The 24,995-nt window shown below is 42.3% G+C and overlaps 1 protein-coding gene across 1 annotated transcript in view; it reads right to left on the bottom strand.

Moving 5' to 3' along the window:
* Positions 1–14,793, bottom strand: part of OTUD7A (OTU deubiquitinase 7A) — a 363,957-nt gene extending 349,164 nt beyond the window's left edge. The window contains exon 1 of the mRNA XM_082736328.1: positions 14,580–14,793. The gene's annotated coding sequence lies outside the window, so the exon portion shown is untranslated. The remainder of the gene's footprint in view (positions 1–14,579) is intronic.
* Positions 14,794–24,995: the final 10,202 nt, after the last annotated feature.

The raw sequence follows: 24,995 nt of genomic DNA, 5'->3' as shown, positions 1-24,995 counted from the left end.
TAAATGGGCTATGGAGGAAAACCACACTAGAAACAATTAAATAACAGAATGAAAACAATCAACCAAAGAGACAAGCAAATGAGACGTGAAAGGACATGAAATATCAAGTTGATTAAAGAGATGACAGATAGGACACCGAAGAAACAGTACTTACATAATTAACATTTGTGAATTATTATCAGAAAAAGGTCAATGATAGAATAAAATAAAACTCCTGAAATAAAGTATCTTGTGTGCATAAATTGAAAGGGTATATTTTGCTTCTTTTTTTTTTTTTTTTAAGATTTTATTTATTTATTTGACAGAGAGAGACCAAGCAGGCAGAGCAGCAGGCAGAGAGAAAGGAGGAAGCAGGCTCCCTGCCAAGCAGAGAGCCCGATGCGGGACTCGATCCCAGGACCCTGAGATCATGACTTGAGCCAAAGGCAGAGGCTTAACCCACTGAGCCACTCAGGCGCCCCTATATTTTGCTTCTTTAAAGGAAAGTGACACAGAAAGATCAGCATCCAGAAACAGCCCCATGAAATCACTGAACCAACACACTCATGCAAACAACTAGGCTGAAAACAGGAGGAGTTCAAATTTCTCCACAATCATGCTCAGTGCTAAAAAGCTATAAACTCCCAAAATATTTCTGTATAGTTTTAAAGGATTAGTGTGACTTGAGAATTTTATATTCACATAAATTTTCAAGAGAATTAATTTTTTTTTCTTTTTAGTTTTCAGGTTATACTTTGAAACTTGCAATTATTCTGCAGGTGGGTGTCAAGCGCCACGTGGGATGGGAATAAGGGACCTAAACGAACTTTATAATGAACTTCAGATCATTGAAAGAGGAATTGCAAGAAAGCCCTTGAGAATTCCTCCAGAATGCTTAATAAAAGCACTGATAACTGTGTGATCCTAGAATCCATGTAAATATTTCATGAAGACCAAGTAACTGTGCAAACTGAGGTTAACTAAGAGAGGGCACAAGGTATGTGTGTGTCTTGGCGATGTAAGGGATTCTAACAAGGGAAGACCAGTGGGGGAGGGGAGGAGTCTGAAGGCAATGTGGCTACATGATTTCCTCCTCTTTCAAAGCAGAAGGGAGCTAGCTGATACCAACTCTAAACACAAGGTAGAAGCAAATCTGTATCCCAGTTTTCCCTAAATTTTACAGGAACTGAATGAGACTACGGCTGCTCCCAAATCCGCATCCTCTTCCTCCTGGGCATCCTCTGCTCACCCACATGGTGTGTGCCCAGGGGACAGAGGCTGGGCCCTGCTGCAGGAAGTGCCACCTGGGAGGGCCCCTGGGAAATCTGGGGCTGTGTCCATAACCAAAGTCGAACTTACCCAACCGGGAAAGAGATGTTTTAGGAAGCTTCACACTCCAAGAAATAAAGATGTTTGGTTTAAATTCAGTAAATCCTTCATTATTAAATAAAAACAAAATCTAAATGAGTGCTTATGATTTTACTTATATGTGGAATTTAAGAAACAAAGCTAATGAACGCAGGGGAAGGGAAGGAAAAATAAAATAAGGTAAAAACAGAGAGGAAGCCAAGATGGGAATGGGAGGGAGACAAACCATAAGTGACTCTTAATCTCACAAAACAAACTGAGGGTTGCTGGGGGGAGGGGGTTTGGGAGAAGGGGGTGGGATTATGGACATTGGGGAGGGTATGTGCTTTGGTGAGTGCTGTGAAGTGTGTAAACCTGGTGATTCACAGACCTGTACCCCTGGGGACTAAAAATATATGTTTATAAAAAATAAAAAATTAATAAAAAAAAAAAGAAAAAAAAAAACAGAGAGGAAGCAAACCATAAAGAGACTCTTAACTCTAAGGAACAAACTGAGGGTTGCTGGAGGGAAGGGGGGTGGGAAGATGAGGTAATGGGGTGATGGGCATTAGGGTTGGCACATGATGTAATGAGTACTGGGTGTGATATGCAACTGACAAATCACTAAACTCTACCTCTGAAATTAATAATATACTGTATGTTCACTAAATTTGAATTTAAATAATTTTTTTTTAATTAAATGAATGCTTTCTAAAATATCGTATATTGCTGTGGACTCTGAGAAACAAGCTGAGGGTTTTAGAAGGGAGGGGGGTGAGGGGATGGGTGAGCCTGGTGGTGGGTATTAAGGAGGGCACGGACTGCATGGATCACTGGGTGTGATGCATAAGCAATGAATCTTGGAACATTGGAAAAAATAAAATTAAATTAAGATGTTAAAAAAAGGCAAAAAAAAAAACGTAAAATAGACAAATAAACAAATAAATGAATAAATAGCATACTAGAGACTAAAAATGTAATAATCTCCTATATGACCAAGTGAGGAAAAGGAGAACAGAGAACGATGGGTACTGTATGCTCCTATGTGTTTAAATTTAAAAAAATTAAAAAAGATGTTCATATCCTTAGACATTCACAGACTATATTTCTAGAAGGATACACAGGAGTAATTAACAGTAGTGCCTCTTGAAAGAGAGATTTGGGTCTAGGATCTGAAAATAAAACATTTTACTATATATTCATTTGAATTCTTTTAACTTGTACAAATACTAGATTTTCACAAAATAAAAGACTGACTAAGCAAAGGGAAAAAAATAGTATGGTCTATTTTTATGTATAATATCCAGGCTTCCACCTTTCTGCATGTGCAAGAAGCATGGTGACACTGACGGCAGGCAGGCCTGGGGAAGTTCTGTACTGATTTAATCTTTCTATATTCAGTACTTCCTAAGGAGCATGTTTTACAAAATATTTCTCCAAAATTGATTGTTATATTGGGGTGCCTGGGTGGCCCAGTGGGTTAAGCAGTGGCCTTGGGCTCAGGTCATGATCCTGGTGTCTCTGGATCTAGCCCACGGTGGGGTGGTCTCTGTACTCATCAGTACTCTGTACTCTGTCCCTCGGTCCCTACCCCTGCTCATGCTCTCTCTTGCTCACTCGCTCTCTCTCAAATAATCTTCAAAAGTAAATAAATGAATAAATAAAACAGATGATTTTACTCAAAACAGCAAGAGCAAAGTGAAGTTCACTCCAGGCTGCCTTCTCAACTTTCCCTCTCCTGACACATTAATTAAATTCATCAATAGTCTGCTTGAAAAATTAATGTCAGTGATGTGCACTGAACACAAGTTGGAGCGATTCTTTGGTACACTCCCTCATAGGAAAGCAAAGAAGTAAATCCTGGTGGATGCCAAAAGGAAGGGTCCAGATTGCCCTCTCCAGCTCCAGGCTATTTTCTGCCGAAAGCCTCCTGTGAGCTCATGAACGTGCCTGCCAGACCTCTCTGGAGCTCCTGGACGAGCCCCTCCCTTTCCCAGAGGCAGCTGACAACTGGCCTCTGTAGACCCTGCAACAACCCCATGAGGTCCCTTCTCTCACTGTCATTCCAGGATGAGGAAACAGAGGCTCAGAGCCATAAAGACTATCGGCAAGATCCCCGAGATCTGCAGCAATGGCACAGGCTTTCCCCCAACCCCACTGGGAAGGAATTAATGCCCAGATGGTTTCAGCTCAGTCTTGACTGAAGAGGGGCTGGGAGAGAAGCCATAGGAAGCCAAAAGGTCTCCTGAACCTGCTGTCATTTGTGAGACAAAGGTCAACTGTGGGGACACTGAGGCTGGGGAGGATTTGACGCAGCCAGGGACCCATTGCAGGAGAGGCAGCACCAACAGAAATGGAGCCCAGGGTGTCCAGGCCCAAAGCAAATCCTCTCTTGGACTCCAGCCCCCAGGACCCCCAGGGCTGGAGTTATCTCACCCAAGCCAGCCTGGGAGCTCAGATGGCCCTGCGCAAACACTCAGATGCCCACATCCTCCCCTGTAGACACTCTAGGAAGCAGAGCATGCTGGGAAGGCAGGATCCCACAGAAGTAGCTGGAGAGAACAAGTGCAAGACCACTGGGCAGTCACAGCAGGGGCTGACATGGACTCTCTGTGCTCAGTGCCCTAAATGGGGGGTCCATTTAATGGACGTACATGGGGCTGGCCTGAGTCAAGTTCCTGAAAATACTCAGGGTAAGCAGAAGGGTCAAGTCTCATGCGCTCAGGGATTTGGGGAAAGCAGTAATCCATGGGGAGAATATAGGATGGCCCCAAAGACAGGGGTGGCAGCCTCATGCCCACAGTCCCTGCAGAAATGACCTGCAGCCTACTTTCAGCCCACAAGCCTAGCTGCGCCAGCAACAAACATCCATGGGGCATTCTCTATGAGCCACTGGGAGCCATGTGATGACAACGCCGACATTAAAAAACCAAAACCAAAACCAAAAAAATGCTTCTTACATTCGTACAGTCTTATACAATTTATAAAGTACAGCTTCATGTGCAGATGAAGAGACTGAAGCTGGGGTTTGAAGAGCTCCAGTTCCCCTGAGAACGTGCCCCTTGCCCGTCCTCTCCCCATGTGGTGCCTTCATGTGTGGCCTCCCCACCACCCCAGTAGCTGCCCAAAGCTGGTGTAGTGGCCGGGGCTGCCTTCTGTCACTGATACTCAGCCCAGGCCCACACTCCAAGCCCTTGGGGGAGCTCCCTTGTGGCAGCCAGATGTCCATTCCAGAGGCGCTTTCTCGTGTCCTTCTCCACTGCTCATGGAATGCCACTGGGAATCCAGGGTAAAAGGCCACTACCTGCTCCTTGGGACACATGGAGAACTGAGGGGTAGGGCCATCAGGAACCTGGGGGTCTGCCCTGCTGCAGGCTGGGCAGCTCTGGGAATGGACACAGGTCATTCTATCACACCCGAGAGTAGGCAGCCAACATGCCTTCCTAATCAGAAACCGTGCCTGCCTCTCCTCCTGTCTGTTAGGAGGAGTGGGACATGAAGAGCACACACTTTGGGGGCTGCAGGTGTGGCTCAGATTCTGGACTTCACTGCACTTGACTTTACCCTGTTTGGTACCCTCCTGCACCACAGAGGGTTAATTCGAGGTTGTTTTCCTTGTCTTACTAATGCCCATTCTTTGCTCCCTCTGGGGTGCCACACCAGCCTCCTGAGCCCACTGGAGGTGCCTCCCGTAGGGCAAGGAGGAGGACCACGGATCTCCCATTCTGATAGAGGGCTTTTCAAGCAGCATTTCTGTGAGCCCTCCCTTTATCATCATGGATACAGTGGTTCAGTTCCTTCTTTCTTGGGCCACTTTGGCCAGATTAAGAACATTGAAGGGAACAATGACAGGAAAGGCTAATTACTTGAAAGAAAAACTTCCCAGCAGTGCTTTAACCAGAAGTGTCGTTTCCCACTCAGTACCTTGGGGACAGACCTGTACATTACAGAGGCATGGCTGTGTTCTGTTACCACCGGTCCAGTCGATCTTACTCTCCTGCCAAACTGAAATAACATTAAGACAGGTGATAAGGAATCTCTCAGTGGCAGACAGTTGAGGTTCAAGGGCCCCCGTAGCCCCAAGGGGACCCTTTAGAGCAGGAAGATGAGCTCATCAGAAGCAGAGACAGGCAGCAAGAGGGCAAGGGACCGAGTGCGGACAGCATGGTTGCTGGCCCCAGTCTGCAGGAAGTGGAGAGAGACCCAAAGGAAGTGTTAGTCCCTTGCATAGATAGTATAGGACACTTCATTTTTCTCGGCTCCTCTGAAACCCCAGACAGGAAAAATTGAGGTTGGGAGGACTTTCTTTTTTTTTTTTTTTTTTTTTAACTCTATAGAGTGGGACACCTGGGTGGGGCTCAATTGGTTTAACACCTGCCTTTGGCTCAAGTCATGATCCCTGGGTCCTGGGATCGAGCCCCATGTTGGCCTCCCTGCTAAGTGGGGAGTCTGCTTCTTCCTCTGCCTGCTGCTTCCCCTGCTTCTGTATGTGTGCACTCTCTCTCCAACAAATAAATAAAGAATAAAAAAACTCTAGAGTATAATAATTTGTCTTATCAAACAGATACAGCCAATATTCCCTGAAACTGCATAGAATATATGTGATATATATAGCAGAAAGGGGTGCCTGGTTGGCTCAGTCAATTAGGCATCTGACTTCGGCTACTGTTAAGATCTCAGGGTCCTATGATTGAGCCCCACATCAGGCTCTGAGCTCAGTAGGGAGTGTGCTTATCCCACTGCCACAGCCCCTGCTCTCTTGCTCCCTTGCTCTCTCTAATAACTTAATAAAATATTTAAAAAATATAATGGAAAATATGAAACTATAACTCCTCTCAGAATTTATCCTCTGCTGAGTGACAAGCAAGTCCCAAGAAGGTGAATCAGTAAATAATCAGTAAATAATGCTTATTATTATATTGCAATATTACAATATATATATTATAAATAATGCATTATTATTATAATGATTATTATCAGTAAATAATCTAGCATGTAAAAATTTTGCATGCTAGCAAACTGGGGACTACAGCAGGGAAATGTTTCAAATTTTATGTGAACCGTATTCTCAACTACAATGCTTTTGAACTCATGGGAGCTAACCAATTCTGGAAAGAATAGTTAAATGTTTAATTTTAATTCCCACAGGACTCATTAAGTGCATTTAACAAACACAAGTTGAGAGTCTCTTCTGAACAAGGTACATCAGAGATCTCTTCCAGGAGCTTACTGGTCAGGAGGAGGAATGCTGTCCACACAACTCATTTCTAAGGACACATACTTGTGAAAATGCTCTGTATTGTCCTCCACCTAAGAAACGGATACACATCTCTTGAAGAGACCTCAGAATTTTCCTACCTGTTCTCTCTCAACAATGAGATGGGTTTTCTTTGCCCTGATTAGTCAGCACTTAAACTGGAAATGATTCTGCAAGGATCATGGAATTAATGGGATAATCAGAGAACAGGCAGCTAGATTTTTTTTTCTTTCGCCATGTGAGATTAGACCTCGGAAATGTGCCCAAAGTGGAGGCTAAAGCAAGAAGGAGGCCACCTCTGGGCTGGGAGTTCTCTCCCCAGCAGGCAGGACCTGTCCTTCACCAGGGCAGCTGGTAGGCTACAAACAGATGCTCACTCATGTCCATGTTTGTAGCCTGGCCCTCCAGTCACTCCATGGGGATAGAGGAGTCTAATTTAAATGCAACTGCACACTAATCTTCTGGTAATGAGCCCCAAATGTTAAACTGCAAAATTTCTCCTCCATGTTGACCCCTCCCAAGGGGGGTCCTGAAGTCTTAACTGCCTTTTGTGATAATGTCTATGAGGCCGTCCACAGGATAGATCAACTTATCTTCATTTTTATTACTGAAGGATAGTTGACATACAATGCTATATTAGCTTCAGGTGCACACTGTAGTGATTTGACAATTGTATACATTACTCAGTGCTCACCATGGTGAAGTGTAGTCACCATCTGCCACCGTATAATGTTATTACAGTATTATTGACTGTATTCCCTACTCTGTGCTCTTCATCTCTCTGACTTACTTATTTTATAAGTGGAAGTCTGTGCCTCTTAATCCCCTTCCTTATTTGGCCCATTCCCTCAGCCCCCTAGGAGTAAGTCAACTGTGGCAGAAGAAACCTAAGGAAACCCTGCCTACCTCATCCAGTACAGTCAGAAGACCCCGAAGAAAAGCCCAGGCTGACAGCACACACCCAATAACCCAGGGTTGACTGCCCACTTCTGGCCAAGTGGACCTAAGGACCTAGTTCTCAGTCAGTACCTCAGACAAGACAGACTTTGCAAAGAGAATAATGAAGGAATGTGTATGTGAACTGCAATCCATTCCTGCATTTCCAGGCCACAGATACCCAAGAGATTCAGTTTGGCCTTTCAATTTGCCTACCAATAATTGCACATCCATAGTGACAAGTTAAATAGCCACAGAGCTTTCAGTCAACCTAATAAGTGACAGGGCTTGCAAAAAAGCCACTTCCTCCCTCATGCGCCTGCCTTATCCTGAGGTGGCACAAAGACCTCTGGATACTTCACCACAGCCAGTGCCAATGACAAGGGGTCTCAGAGCCTAAAAACTTGTTCTGGGAATGCCAGCAGGTCCTACAAGGGAGAGTGTTCAGGGTGGGGAGAGTGGTGTAGACACTGATCTGGGCACACCCTCTCGCCAGGGGTAAATGCCAGGACCAACCATGCTGGCAAGGTTGTAGGTCATAGTCACTGCCCATCACTGACACTGGTGGGCACAACTCCACCTCCGGAACGCTATTCTCTTTCCTCTCCCCAGCCCCAAGTTGTTCATGCAAACAACCAATCTTTCATCAATTCCAAGTGTAAGGAAATGTGCTCTGTAACCATCCAATGAGCCCTTGGGGGCTCAGCAGCATCCAAGGCACAGGGGACACAGCCCAGGTTGGGGGAAGTTTGTGATTTATTTGAATTTAGAGGAATTCCCTTCAGCATTTTTTTTAAAAGATTTTTTTATTTTAGAGAGAGAGTGTGAGCACGCACATGCATGCCAGCTCGGGGGGAGAGGCAGAGGGAGAAAATCTTCAAGCTGACTCCCCACGGAGTGTGGCACCCAACACAAGGCTAGACCTCACAACCCTGAGATCATGACCGAAGTGGAAACCAAGAGTCGGATGCTTCACCCACTGAGCCACCCTAGTGCCCCTTCCTTTAGTATTTTTAACAAAGCAGGTTCACAGTTTTAGATAAACTGTAAGAATCACTAAAGCCATAGGAAGTCATCTATCCTTCTTACCCAGGCTTCCTTCTTCCTCTACAAAACAAGACAAAGCAAGTTCATTCAAGCAATGCCTTGAGTTACAAGTACAAACTGTAAATCCATCAACTGACAAGAGAGAGAAATAGGCTAGTGATGAGTGAGACAGACATAATCAATCTCCAATTCCTTTTATTGGAACAACTGATGGCTACTTAGAATTTAAGAACTCACTGCACACACTCCCACCAGATCCTCCCCCAGAGCCTGCAGGAGGACTAGGGCAGATATTCTCCCCCAGGGAGCTGCCTGGGACTGTGCCCAAGGTCACACAGATCATCACCCCATCCGAGTCAGAGACGTGAACTTGTCCATTTTATTTTTATTGCTTAGTGGTGATTCTTCTAAGGGTTAGCATGGTATTATTTAAAAGACTGGCAAAAAAAAAAATCCAATTCTTAAATTTTAAAAAGAAAATGTTAACTATGTATATCTTGGAATGTGGAAAGAGTTTTGTTTTTTTTTTTTTAAAGATTTGTTTATTTATTTTGGAGAGAGAGCATGTGCATATACACGGGCGTGCATGCACAAGCAGAGGGAGGGGCAAAGGGAGAGAGAGAATCTGGAGCAGAATCTGTACTGAGCGCAGGGCCTGATGCGAGCCTCCATCTCAGGACCTTGAGCAGAAATCAAGAGTTGGATGCTTAACCAAGTGAGCCACCCAGGTGTCCCTGGAAAGATGTGTTTTAAAGGCATAAAATATTACACAAGCAAATGTGTTGCCCATATCTCAATAATGCTCATTTTTTTTCTAAACTTCAAATCATTACTAGAGGAACTGTGGGGAAATAGATTGCCACCATGGCTTTTGGACTCCCAAGATAAAGGGGTACAATTCAGCTTGGGGGTGGGGGTGGTCTGCAGAACAAGGGGCACTTCATGTCCCAGGACATGGTGCATTGTGTAAGAGACATGTAAGAGATTTCTTGCATGACAAGGACAAGCCAGGCCAACCCTGAGTTTACTTTAAGAACCAGGAGAGGCTCATGTCATGGACAGTTCCTAGAATGGAAGCACGGAGATGATGGGGATAAACCATGGGTTTGTCAGCCCCAAGGGTAGCAGAGCAAGGTCTTGCCAGAGGCAGCAGTCTCAACTTGGCAGGGAAGGCATGTGGGGTATCTGCCTCAGCTCCACACATTTGCCTTCTCTGGGACGAACTCCTCAACTCGTCTCAGTAACTGAGAAACTTAATCTAATCTCACCAAGGGGTGGGTAGGTGGTTTAGTCATACCAATCCTGAGTGCCATATGAAACTCTACAGTAATCTAATGAAACAATTGAGTGAAACACCAAACAGAAAAGGATATTAATTTCAAAGTTCTCATTTTATATTTCATAAAAATCAATATAACATCTTACTCATGCATATTCATTCAGACATCAAATTTCTATTACATTTATAAGGAAAACGAGGTAAGATTAAATTAAGTTCAAATAGAAAATAATTCCCTGGAGGGAGACTCAAAATCCTTCAAAGCTAGAAAATGAGTTTACTTTAGACTTATCTGCTTAAACCAGGAGAGAGGCCTTTAGAATTTCCATCAGCAGTAATGTGCATTTGACTTCTCACAATGTGGGTTGGTGGATAACACAAATCCTTAATAGCAAGGGCTGGGGTCTCATGGAAGAGAATGATTTTATTAGATAAGGCCTTCAAGAGACAGGAAGCTAGCTCTCTCCTTTTCCCACAAGGAGCCTAGAGCACGGTCACACTATGTGCTGTCCAGGGTGGCTGATGCAGGTGGAAATGCAGTCTTTACCCACTTCCCAGTCAGGAGATATAATTCCCAAGTCAGACACAGCTAAACACACCACCATAATACAGACATGAAGCGAGGCAGTGTCCAGTGCATTTCTCAATTTCAGAATTTAAAGAATTATTTCAACCATTTCTCCAGCTTGTTACTATGAATGATAAAGAACCTATCCCCAAGGTGTGGACGAAAGCTCCTACGTTGTCTGCTCTGTCTCATCTGCATGAAGGCTGTCTTGCGCTTGGGTTGACATATACACTATTTGGGATACAGCAGTATAACCAAGGGCCAATAAAACTCTACCTCCAACTTTCAAGGGTAAAATATTTTCAAATTAGATTATTAGTAGGAGCTAGCATGTTTTATTTCCACTTAAACTCCTGTGGATCTCAGGGCTCCCTTTGAATGAGATGTTCTTTGGTCATCCTCAGGGATGGACATCTTCTAAAAGGATAAGGTACCACCCCTTATCTTACTAGTGGCACATCCCTCCCCCTGTAGCCATTTACAGTGCTCTAAGTAAAGAGTGTGCTTCAGCACAAAGCTGAAAAAATTTTCCCATTTGTCCCTCTGAAATCAATAATTTGGTTTTACATGCATTTTTGATGGAACAAGATGTATCAAGAAATAGCCAGCCATAGCATTTAGAGAATTCTCTAGCAGAAAATCTATTCCCTTCTGAGGTATTATGTTTCCCTTTTGCATGTGAGTGCCATGAGGGACCTGGGGAAGAGGGAGGCGTATCTGATGCTCAGTACCACTCCAGATGCTGCAGTGATCATCAAAGCCATCCACCCATCCCAACCAACAAGATGACCCTCCACTCAGGAGCTCAGCTCCTGCAAGGAGAAGCCTCACAGGGAACTTGCCGATGAACTACCTGCATATACCTAGAGTCAGATTAAGCACATGTAAGCAAAAAGCACAGTTGCCTCTTTTCTCCCGTTTTCATTTTCTATGGGAAAAGAAATATACTGTAAATAAACATTTGCTTCATTCCATCAGAGTAACCCCAGGCCAATAACCCTGGTAAGACAAGCAAATAAACCCTCCAGGAGGTGCCACACACAGTCCCAGGGTTTAAGTGAACAGGAGTCAAACCCAAGAGGAAATCTGGCAGGACGTTGGTGGCATTTCCTCTGGCTGTCCTGGGTGGCAGTCATGTCCTCACCAGGATCAGGATAGAGACCAGAAGCTCCTCCCCAAGCCAACATCCTCCCTTCTGCAGTTAGAAAAGGCATGGAGCCTTCAGACTAGAACCAACAGCCACTCTCCAAAGACCAGGAGCCCTTCAAGTGAGAGTAATCGCAGTGCCTCTTTGAGGGAGGCCAGAGTTCTGGAGCCACAATTTCTGGCTATTCAAGTAATTTGCCCATCCTTCCTTCAGTTTTCACCCTTTGGGTGACAGGCACACAGAGGTGCGGTGCACACAAGCACACACTGGCATGCGTGTACACACACACACACAGGCACACAGAGGTGTGGTGCACACAAGCACACACTGACATGTGTGTACGTACACACACACACACACACACACACCGCCACACTCACCCCCACCTCGACTTGGTCATCCCAGATCCTCTTCCAAGGTGGCTCAGGTAGAGAATGGGCTGCCAACCCGCGTTTAGCACGCCCCCTGCTGGCCCTGCGGGAGCTGACTCAGCCTTTAGTCTCCGGGCCTAACACACAAGTACATGACCTTAGGATCCGATGGGAACAAAAAGAAAAGCAAGGCAACTTTGGCTTCTCAGAAACAGAAGACATGATACTCTAAGCATACAAATGGGACGAAGAGGCTTTAAAGTGTTTGTTTTTGAAATGTTTTAAGAAATAAATGACTACCTAAAGATTTAGTGGAAACACATTTCTATCTTTTACAAGTACTGCAGTGAGTTAAATAAAATTATGGCAAATATTTTCACAGGTCTACAGGTTTAAAAAAATGGATATGTAGCCAGAGTGATTTCACAGTCTCAATTTCTGAAGAGTTCATAGCTTGGAGCCTGAAGAAAACAATTTTCATACTATTTCACACAGTCCTGGGAACACTTCAATTATAGAAAAATCTCAGCCATGACTTAGGAGCTCGAGTTCCAGAGCAATGACATGCTGTGGGACCAAAGTCACAGAAATGTCAGTAAAGATTCTGCTACCAGGCTTCCTGTCTCATCCAGTCTTGCCATTGTGAATATATTTGGCAACTGTCAGAGGTGCGAGGCTGTGTACACACTGCTTGCTTCAACGGGAGGTACACCTCCCCTTCTCCACAAGGTGAGAACACACAGTTTAGCTTCTTGACAATTCCACTGTTGGCCTCCACCAAGGCTGGGGGCCCCAGCAGTTACTTCCTATGAAGACACCCGCAATACCAGATCCAGGCTGAGACCCAGAGCTGGCAAGATACCGTGAGGCAATGGGTTCCATCCATTGCCACCCTGAACATCACCCTAAAGTAAACCACTGCTTCCCCATTTTCTTGGCTCCACTCCAGCATTTCAAAGCTTCACATTCTTGACCAGACTCAAACTTTTACATGGCATATGGTATTAACTTCTTTACAGACCCAATATGATCACACTAATAATTTAAGGCATGTTTATTTTAAGCAATTAGGGGTGGTCATGAATTATTAAATACAAAAATGTCAATACTTTTGTCCCTTATTGAATATCCTTTCAATATGATAGGCTTAAGTAGATATTCAGACTGTCTTGGGAACTTGCTCACTTTTGTTCCCATAACAATCAGTACTAATGGAACACTCACACACACACACACAATAATGATGGCTTGCTGCTTGCATTTAGGGGCAAAATTCCCGCAGAACTTGATGTGCTGTGCAGGTAGGTCTCTAGGTTCTGCACTCTCTCCACTCTCCCTGGTGTTGAATTGGCCTAAAGGATGGTGGGACACACCAGCTGCTACAGTAAGAAAATGAAAGGCAGGGAGGGCCCCACAGAAGGAGCCACTCCTTTCCCTAGGGCAGGCTGCTCCCAGACCCATCCTGGAGGGGGTAGGGGTACTGAAAAAAGAAGAGCTACAGATTTTCCTGAAGCCATCAAGGCCTGTACAAATTTAGGCCACACTGTCCACCTTTTCCTGGACACATCATGTGCTACATCAAATATAATATCCTTTCTTTCTTTCTTTTTTTTTCTTTTTTAAATCTCACAGCTCACTTTCATTTATAAAGACAAGGCAAGCCAATTAGCATGTAAGTGTCATGCATGACACTTTCCTCTGGATCCTTTTGGTGTGGATGAAGCGATTCCCAGATCCGCTGGGATCTAACAAGTTTCCTTTCAGCTACTCTCAAATCTATTGATTCTCAAGCCAATAAATAAAAATAAGTATCGTTTTCACTTGTGCAATGCTGTTGAGTTTAGGAAGCAAAGGCAAATCCATTCTCTTACAAAGCTTCTCAAAGGGCTGCAATAGCTGCACCGGGAGGAGGGTACACTTGAGCGGTTGTGTCCAATGAAGGAAAGTTTTTGTTAATGATGACATCACTGACATCTCTCAAATTTAAAGGAGCACTTAAAGCACAGCAGATGCAATTTTTTCCCCTCCAGTGAGAAGATACTAGGGAAGGCCTCCGGGTTTACAGCCAAATTGCATTAACGGTTCCCCTGCTGTCCAGCCAGAGCCAGAGGAGCAAGCAAGCAAGCTGTGCGCCGGGCCACAGTGGCCCACGCAGCCACAGCCCGGGCACCGGCTAGCGGCCTCAAGCGCTGCTTCTGGGCCCCACCGTGCCCGGGAGTCGGCCGGCGCCGCGGGACCCCCGGAGCGCCCACACGGACTCCGGGTGGGGGGGGGGCGGTCCTCCCACGCCTGTCATCACGTTCCAGTGCAGACAGCTAAGGGGCTCCGAGGAGACGCCGGCCCGGACCCAGCCAGAGCGCCGCGCCCTGCCTGGGAGACGCGCGCCGATCCGGAGCCGGCGCCCGCGGCGCTCGCGGGGTCCAGAACGGAGCCCGCAATGCAGCGCGTCGCGAGCCCTGCGTGGAGCCCGCGACCCCCGCGCCCCCTGTGCCTTCGCGCTTTGGCCCCAGGATCGCCCGGCCTCTGAGCCCACCTGCCTCTCCGCGAAGCGCGGAAGGACCCGGCGCCCGCGCTCCGACAGCGCACCTGCCGGGTCCGCGGCCCCGGCCCCGCCGCCGCCAGCAGCACCGCGGCCAGCGCCGTCTCACCTGCCGCGCCGCGCCGCGCCGCTCCGCTCTGCCAGCCTGCAGCGCCGCAGTTACCGCTACCCGACTTCCATTTTCTCTCGCTTTAAAGGAAAATCAGATCAGCTGTTTTGCTCGCGCTCGGGTTCCGCTGCCCCCTCCTCAGCTGCCGCTCGCGGTCTCGGGGGCCTCTCCTCCCCCGCCTCCTCCCGCGCTCCGCTCCGCCCCTTGCGCCCCTCCGCTCCGCCCGCGGCCGCGCGCAGCGCCCGCCTCCCGGCTCCGCCCGCAGCCGCCCGGCGCGCGCGCCCTTCCCTGACGTCACCGGCCGCAGCCGCGCCCCGCCCCCACCTCTCGTGGACGAGCGCGCGCCCCGCCCCCGCCCCCCACCCTCCCCGCGCCTCCGGGGCCAGCCTGGGAGCGCGCGCGCCCGCGGCTATGACCTGCACCGCGCGCGGGACCTCCAGGAAAAGTGCACGTTACTCCCGCGCAGGAGTGCTCGCTCTTCTTGGTGCCCCTTGGCACCTGCCCTTTGGCACCTGGGGGACTGCAGGAGAAGCTGCATAAATAGCCTGCCTTTGCTTTCTGCACCCTCACACTAGGTGCTTTCCATCCTTCTCACTTCTTCGCCCTGCTTACTCTTCCCAAACTTTGTCTCACCCATCCTGTCTCGGCTCCATTTCCAAGCCCTGCTTGGCCAATGCATCACTTTAATGCGAAGTTGCTCCTTTTGCTTCCTAAATTCGTGTTCTGACCTTTCCCCATTCTTGCCTTCCTCTTAATACTTCATGCCACCACTTCCATTGGTTCCTCTCGCTGATACCAAGGCCTGTTCACTGCTTTCTGTTCACTCTCACATCACTCTGTGGGTGTAACCACGCCCTTCCTCCCAAACAATGCGTTAAGTTACAGATTAGTTAATACCATCCTCGTGCTTTTCTTGACAACTGCTATTTTGCTTAGTTTAGGACTTTTTGTTTAGTTTTGAACATTACATATATGTTTAGTAATTGTTTAGAATTTGTTTGACTTTTTTAAATTGATACACAGTAAAACTGACCTTTTGAGGAGGGAGGGGTTTAAACACTTGTTTGGATTCTTGTAGCCACCAACACAATTAGGATACATCACCCAAAGAATTCTGTCTTGTCCTTTTATAGCCAAACCCTCCCCAAACTCGAATACACAGACATTGGCCATAGTTTTGCCTTTTTGAGAATGTTATGTATATGAAATTATGCCATATGCAGCATTTTGAGTCCGACTTTATTCATTCACCATTATGCCTTTGAGATTCATCGATGTTGTTTGTGTATCAATGGTTCTTTTTATTGTTGGATGCTATGCCATTCTTTGTACCACATTTTGTTTATTCAACCACTGAAGGATATTTGGGAGATTTCCAGTTTTTGGCGATTGTGAATAGATATTCTTCAAACAGTTGCATGCAGAATGTTGTATGCACAAAAGTTCTCAAATTAGTTGGGTAAATACCTTGGAGTATCAATGGAAAAACTCATTTAACATTATAGGAATCCTACGGTTTTCCAGAGTGTGTACACCATATTCATAACCACTAGCAATGTAGAGTCTCACCTTCCTGCATCCTTGATATGCTAAAATATATTTGATATATATGTGTATAATTTATACATATATATGTATATATAGGAACATATGACATTTTCATAGTTCTGGAGTCATATGTCATTGTCATTTAAATTTTCAATCCCCTTATAAAAATGATGTTGAACATGCTTATCTGCTAGCTGTGTATCTTCTTTGATGAGGAATCTGTTCACATCCTTTGCTGATTTTTAATTTGGGTTTTTAAATGTTCTTATTTTTGAGTTTTAAGAGTTCTTTTTGTATTTTGGATAAAAGTACTTTATAGGATATGTGTGTTTTGCAAATATTTTCTGCCAGCGTGAGGCTTGTTTTTCATTCTCTAAATAGTGTCTTTTGCAGAGCAGAAGTTTTTAATTTTAATAAAAGTCTAACTTAGCATTTTTTTCTTCCAAGAATCATACTTTTGCTATTATAAAATCACCAAATCCTAAGTCACATAGATTTAAGTATGTTTTCTTCTTCACATTTTATAGTTTTACATTTCACATTTGGGTGTATGATCCATTTAAACTTAATTTTTGTGAGGGTTTAGGATCTATCTCAAGATTCTTTGTTTTGGTGAATTGCTTTTTTTGCTGTTGTTGCTTTTTTTGTTTGTTTGTTTGTTTGCTTGTTTTGTTTTGTTTTTGCATTTGGATGTTCAGTTGCTTCAGCATCATTTCGAGAAAACTATTCTTTCCCCACTGAATTACCTTTGCTTCTTTGTCAGAAATCAGCTGACTATCACTATGTTGGTATATTCTGTTGCATTGATCCATATGTTTATTTTTTGACCAATAATATCAGACTGTCTTGATCACTGTAGTTTTATAGTAAGTCTTGAAGTTGGGTAGTATCATTCTTCTGTATTATGTTGGTTATTGTAGCTCTTTTTGCTTTTTCATATAAACTTTGATTTTTTATTGGAATTCATTTTAATATATACTGTATTATTAGTTTCAGAGGTAGACTTCAGTGACTCAACAGTTGCATACAATACCCATTACTTCAAGTACGCTCTTTAATGTCCATCACCCAATTACCCCATGCCCCTTTTGTATAAACTTTAGAATTAATTTGTAGATCTCTACAAAATAGCTTGTTCAGAATATAATTGAGATTCCATTGATCTATGGATAAAGTTTGGAAGAATTTATGTCTTAACAAGATTTTGTCCTCCAATCCATGGAAATAAAATATCTATCCATTCATTTAGATCTTCTTTTAATTTTTCAGCAATGTTTTATGGTTTTCTGTATAAAGGTTCTATGAATATTGTGAGTTACATGTAAGTATTTTTGGAGTTATTGTAAATGAAATTGTTTCTTAATTTCTAATTTTAATTATTTATTGCTGGAATATAGGAAAGCAGTTGACTCTTTATATTGACCTTGAATATCTTGCAAATAGTTTATACTTGCCCCAGGAGTATTTTTGAAGATTCTCTGGGATTTTCTACATAGAATATTATCATCTACTAATAGAGACAGTTTTATTTCTTCCTTTTCAATCTGTATAGATTTTATTGTCTTTTCTTGTCCTCTTGAACTAGTCAGGACTTCCAGTGGAAGTGGAATAAGAGTGATAAAAGAGAATATCCTTGCCTTGTGCCTGATTTTAGGATGGAACATCCAGTTTCTCACCATTAAGTATGATGTTAACTATAGGGTTTTTGGTGCATATTCTTTATCAAATCGAGGAAGTTTCTATTTCTAGTTTGCTGAAAGCTTTTTTTTTTTTCCTTAATGAATAGGTGTTGAATTTTGTCAAATGCTTTTTCTGCATCTATTGATATTATCACATGATAATTCTTATTTAGCTTATTGATGTGATGGATTTGATGTCTGAATGTTGAGTCAGTCTTGCATAGGTATGTTGAATCCTACTTGGTTGGGGTATGTAATTGTTTTTATTCAGTGCTGGATTCATTTACTTATTTGAGAGCGAGAGTGAGAGACAGCATGGGCAGGGTGAGGGCAAAGGGAGAGGGAAAAGCATACTCCTCACTGAGCAGGGATTCCCCATGCAGGACTTGATCCCAGGACCCCGGGATCATGACCAGAGCTGAAGGCTGACGCTTAACAGAAAGAGCCACCCAGGCACCCTGCAATGCTAGATTCAGTTTGCTGTTTTGTTATTCAAGATTTTTTATGTCTATGTTTATGATAGATATTGGTTCGTAGTTTTCCTTTCTTGTAAAATCTATATCTTGTTTTGATATTAAGGTAATGCTGGACTCATAGGATGAGTTAGGAAGTGCTCCTTCTGTTTCTACCTTCTGGAAGAGATTGTAAAAAATTAGTATAATTTCTTTCTTAAACCTTTGGTAAAATTCACTGTTGAAACCATCTCGGTCAGTGATTATTTTGGAAAGCTATTAATTATTCAATTTCTTTATAAATACAGACTCATTTAGTTTATCTACTTGTTTTTGCATATATTTTGGTAGTTGTCTTTAAAGATTTATTTCTTCAAAACATTCACATTTGTGGGTATAAAGTTGTTGATTGTCATTCTTTATTTTTTTTTTAATGTTCATGTAGTCAGGAGGGATGAAATCTCTTTCATTTCTGATATTGTTACACTGTGCCCTGTATCTTTTTTTCTTGGTAAGCTTGGCACAGTTTTACAGATTTGAGTGATCTGTGCAAAGAACCAGTGTTGGTTTCTTTATCTTTTAATTTTCTCTATGTTCTTCTGTTGTTTTTTTTTTAATAAACCCCCCACCCCTACCCCATAACCATCATTTCTTCTCTATAGTTGAATGTCTGCTTCTAGGTTTGCCTCTCTTTTTTTCCCAAGTTTTATTTAAGTTCCTGCTAGTTTACATATAGTGTAATAATAGTTTCAGGTGCAGAATTTAGTGATTCTTGCACATGTAACACCTGGTGCTCATCCCAACAAGTGCCCTCCTTAATACCCATCACCTATTTTTTTTTTTTTAAAGATTTTATTTATTTATTTGACAGAGAGAGATCACAGTAGGAGAGAGGAAGGGAAGAGATCACAGAGAGAGGAAGGGAAGCAGGCCCCACGCTGCGCAGAGAGCCCGATGTGGGACTCGATCCCAGGACCCTGAGATCATGACCTGAGCCGAAGGCAGCGGCTTAACCCACTGAGCCACCCAGGCGCCCCCCCATCACCTATTTAACCCATCCCCCACCCAATTCCCCTCCAGTAACCATCAATTTGTTCTCTACAGTGAAGAGTTTTTTTCTTGGTTTTCTTCTCTTTTTTCTCCCTGTATGTTCATTGGTTTTGTTTCTTAAAGTCCACAAATGAGTGAAATCATATGGTATTGGTCTTTCTCTGACTGACTTAACTTCACTTAGCATAATACTCTCTAACTCCATTCACGTTGTTGCAAATGGTGAGTTTTCATTCTTTTTGATGGCTTAGTTATATTCCTCACATTATATACGAAAATGAATTCGAAGTGGATTAAAGACCAAAATGTGAGGCATGAAACCATTAAAATCCCAGAGGAGGACACAGGCAGTAACCTCTTTGACATTAGCCACAACAACTTCTTATTAGATATTTGTCCTGAGGCAAGGGAAACAAAAGTAAAAATAAACTATTGGGACTTCATAAAAAATAAAAAGCTTCTGTATAGTGAAGAAAACAATTAACAAAACTAAAAAGCAGCTTACAGAATGGGAGAAGATATTTGCAAATGGCATATCTGATAAAGGATTAGCCTCTAAAATCTATAAAGAACTTATAGAACAACACCCAAAAAACAAATATTCCAGTTTAAAAATGGGCAGAAGACTTAAGTAGGCATTTTCTCAAAGAAGACATACAGATGGCCAACAGATATGTGAAACATGCTCAACATCACTCATTTTCAGGTAAATATAAATCAAAACTACAATGAGATATCACCTCACACCTGTCAGAATGGCTAAAATTAACAACACAGGTTTGCTTTTAATTTTCTCTATGTTCTTCTGTTGAGGAGAAAGGGGAATCCTCTTGCACAATTGGAAGAAATGCAAACTGGTGTAGCCACTATGAGAAATAGTATGGGCCTTCCTTAAAAAGTTAAAAATAGAACTACTCTAGATCCAACAATTGTCATCCCAGGTATTACCCGAAGGATACAAAAATACTAATTTAAAGGAGTACATACACCCTGATGTTTATAGCACCATTATCAACAATAGCCAAATTATGGAAAGGGCCCACATATCCATTGACTGATGAATGGATAAAGAAAATGTGGTATAGATACACAATGGAAGATGGTGTTCTCCTCTTTTATGATGACTTGTAAATTTTTATTGGGTAATGAGAACTGAGGTAAATTGTCCTCTACAATGAGGATTGATGTTAATATGGGTAGGACTGATGCTCTGTTTTTACAACTGTGTTTGTAGGTTACCAGAGGCTTCAAATTCTTGTTGTTCTTGTTTGTTGTCTTCTCTCTTAACTTTGAGCTTCCCTGAATCTGTGTTGTGCAGCTCTTTTATCTGTTACCCACTGTTAGTATTCTTGAACCCTGTCAGTATAGTGGTAAGGTATGGGTGAGGGAGAGAATTTCATAATCTTCCAATTATACTGAGTCTTTTAGCACACATGTTTCTCTGCCCTGTGACCTTGACAGGTGTTTCTTTTTCTATGGATTCCTCTTCCCTCATGCTTTAGGTAAGACAGGCAGGCTCTATGGGGGTGGATTGAGAGGACTTTCTTTTTTTATGGTAATGGGGGGACAGAGCTCCAATAAAAGCTTTCCCCCTGGAAAGTATGCTTCTTTTATGGAAAAGTCTTTGGTATATTTCACAAGGATTATTCTTTCTCTCCCTGTGAATGCCAAAAGGGAATCTTCTTTGGACCTGCATTGTGAGAACCTGGCAAGGTTTCTAGAGGTAATGTACATTGAAGTGTGGGAGTCCTCCTAAGATTGGACCCCCAGGAGTTTCTCACTTTCAAACTGGTCCAAACTCAGCCCCTTATAATTTGTCAAAATTATCGTTTAGGCATTCTACCAGTGTGTAGCTCCAGTAGCTTCTCCAGGTGAGCAGATCTCAGTGTGACTTTCTAGATTCACCTGTCTTCTCAGATTTCCAGGTGGTAGTTTTTCCTGCAACACCAATTTTATGAGGGGTCCAGGAAAAGTCACTGCTTTTCCATTTGTCCAGTTCTTACTGTAGAGACAACACTGATTTGCAAGTTCTTTACACACCAGACCCCAGACCAGATGTCTCCCTATCATTATGATCGTAACATGCATTTCCCTAATGGTTAATGATGGTGAACCTCTTTTTATGGGCTTATTTGCCATCTTTCTATTCTTTTTGGTGAATTTTCTGTTCAAGTCTTAAATTCATTTTTATGGTATTATTTTATTTCTGTTAAGTTTTAAGAGTTCTTTATAAGTTCTGGATACAAGTCCTTTATCAAATATATGATTTGTAAATATTTTCTTCCATTCTTTAGCTTATCTATTCATTCTATTAAGAGGTTTTCTTTTTCCTAAAACAAACATTTTCAATTTTGATGAAGTCTGATTTAGAATTTTTTATTTTATTTTATGGCTCAGATTTTTGGTGAGATATCTAAGTACTCTTTCTCTAACTCCATGTAACAAATATCCTCTATGTTTTCTTCAAAAAGTTTTACAGATTTGCATTTTACATTTATATATCACCTATTATTCATTAATTTTTTGTAATAGGTGTGAAGATTTGGTCCAGGTACGTTTTTTTTTCCCCCCTGTGGAGATACCTAATTTTTCAACAACATTTGTTGAAGACTTTCCTATCTGTATTGAATGACCTTTGCACCTTTGCCAAAAATCAATTGTGTGGATTAATTTATGTATTTTATGTTGCATTGATATATATCCCTTCACCTTCTTTGATTACTATAGTTCTATATTAATTTTAAAAATCAAATGCTATGAGTCCTATGACTTTCTTCTTTTCAAAAATATTTGGCATTACTACTTCCTTTGTTTTTGTTTTTTTTTTAAATTTTTATTTTTTTATTTTTATATTTTTTAAAGATTTTATTTATTTATTTATTTGACAGACAGAGATCACAAGGAGGCAGAGAGGCAGGTAGAAAGAGAGAGAGGAGGAAGCAGGCTATCCGCAGAGTGGACAGCCCGATGCGGGGCTCGATCCCTGGACCCTGGGATCATGACCTGAGCCGAAGGCAGAGGCTTTAACCCACTGAGCCACCCAGGTGCCCCCCCCTTTTTTTTTTAAAGACTTCACTTATTTATGAGAGAGAGAGAGAGAGAAAGCGAAGGGAGAGACCAAGAAGCGGGGAGATGGAGAAGCGGGCTCTCCACTGAAGGAGGAGCCAGACATTGGCAGGGAGCTTGATGAAGCGTTCAATCCCTGGACCCTTGGTCCAGCTCGCTGCCAAAGGCAGATGCTTAACTGACTAGGCCACCCAGGTGCCCTGTTCCTTTGCCTTTCTATATAACTTTCAGAATCAAGCTTATCTGTATCTACAAAAACACTTGATGAGGTTTCGATTGGAATGGAGTTAAATTTCTAGATCCGTCTGGGGAGAACTGATATGCTACATGTATGTACATAAGTCTATTTATTTTTTCTTTGATTTCTTTCATCAATGTTTGGTAATATCAAGGTCCTTCACATGGTTTGGTCAACTTATTTGTAAGTATTTCAAAGTAATTTTTATTTTTATTTTTTTATTATTTTTTAAAAGATTTTATTTATTTATTTGAGAGAGATTTATTGAGAGAGATCACAAGCAGGCAGAGAGGCAAGCAGAGAGAGAGGAGGAAGCAGGCTCCCTGCTGAGCAGAGAGCCGGATGCGGGGCTCGATCCCAACACCCTGAGATCATGACCTGAGCCAAAGGCAACGGCTTAACCCGCTGAGCCACCCAGGTGCCCCTCAAAGTAATTTTTAAAGGTATTGTTAATTTTCAAAAGTTCCCGTTTCCATTGCTTATTGCTATTATTCAGAAATATGATTGACTTTTGTGTGTCGAATTTATATCCTACAGCCTTATTATTTCTTGTTCTTTTTAATAAATTCAATTGGATTTTATGTATGGATAATATTATATTCTGTTAATAGGAACAGTTTTCTTCTTCTTTTCCCATCCATATGTCATTTTTTTCCCCCTCACAAATTGTACTAGCAAGAACTTCCAGTAGGAAAATGAATAAAAGAGATAAATGTGGACATCCTTGCCTTATTTTTGATCTTTGGACCAAAAAACTAAAATAAAATAAATCTTTCAACATTAAGTGTGATGTTAGCTAAAGGCTTTTGTTGATGCCCTTGGCAGGTGTTGGTGGTGGGGGGTGTCACTTTTAGTCTTAGTTTGCTGAATGTTTGTGTTATGAGTGCATATCAAATTTTGGCAGATGTTTCTTTTAAGTCGATTTAGAGGGTCATGTAGTTTTCTTCACTAGTCTGTTAATATGGTGGATTATGTTTCTGTTTTTGACTATTGAACCAGCCTTGCATTCCTAGGATATATCCAGCTTTGTCATCATGGTTTTTTTTTTTTTTTCCTTTTTTATGGTTTGTTGTAATCAATTTGTCAGTACTTTGTTGAGAAATTCTGCATCTATCTTCATAAGGATATTGGTTCATTGTTCTCTTGTACTATCTTTGACTTCGCTTTGGGATCAGGGTAATAGTTATCTCATAAAAATATACTTTCTGGAAGTAACTGTGTGGAATTTATACTGTTTCTCATGTATGTCTTTTTAAAAGTCTTATTGAGATAGGATTGACCTAAGATAAACTGAACACACTCAAAGAGTACAACTTGACCAGTTTTGACATATGCATATAGTCAAGAAATCATCACCATGACCAAGATGATTAATATTTCCATCACCCCCAATTTCCTTGTGGTTCTTTATAGTTCTCTCCTCATGTCCTCCATGTTTTTCCCTCTTCTCTTCCAGGCAACCACTGGTCTGCTTTCTGGTGTTGACATTAAAAAAAATATATCTTTTCTGTCTTCATTGAATTTGTTTTTCTCCTTGAATACGTAATAGTTTTCCTAATGTTAACCCATGCTTTGTTAGATCTCTTTTACTAATGTTTTGTTTAGGATAATGACATCTACATGCATGAATAAGATTGGCTTATAATATTTCTTTCTTATTATCTCCGTTTTCAATATCAAAGTTATACTGAATCCATAAATTTAGTTGGAAGATATCAGGATTGGCTGGGTTGTATGGCATAACCAAGGAGGCTAAACATCTCAAGGGCTTAAATGCAACTGTCAATTTCTAGCTCTTGCTATATCTCAGGGCATCTGTGCTCATCCTCTCTGTCTTCCTGTATGCTGTGCCTAAAGAAGCCCATCTGTATCAAAAGGCTTGCTTACTCTCAAGCTTCTTACTGGGTTTGGCCAACAAGAAGAACTTGTGAGAGAGGAGAGGGAGAAGATCAGTGAGGATGTTACCTATCTGTGGCATTGCCACAAGTTGACAAACTAGCATAATCTAGCCTGATTTCCAAGATGGCAAAACTTGCACTCCGCCAAGTACCTGCAATGAGGCTATTTGTATAACATTCATGTCTACTCCAAGAAGTGTGGACTCTATATATTTGAAACAATCTGAACAAAATGAAAATTATTACTTACTACTTATTTATCATAATGTACTATTAAGCCATTTGGGGGTTCATTTTTTTGTTACTCGTCATTTAATTTTTTATTTTTTTGGTCATTTAATTTTTATAGCTTTTTGTTGGGGTACACTTTACATACAGTGTAAATACTGTGCTGGTTCATACATATATGGTTCGGTGTATTTTGCCAAATGTATAAACCCATTTAACCCACATCCCTATCAAGAAATAAAACATTTTTATTGTCC

Source organism: Mustela nivalis (genome assembly GCF_964662115.1).
Source record: "Mustela nivalis genome assembly, chromosome: 6".
NCBI classification, from domain to species: domain Eukaryota; kingdom Metazoa; phylum Chordata; class Mammalia; order Carnivora; family Mustelidae; genus Mustela; species Mustela nivalis.
Note: the sequence above shows the minus strand (reverse complement) of the source record. Positions and strands in the feature narration are given on the sequence as shown.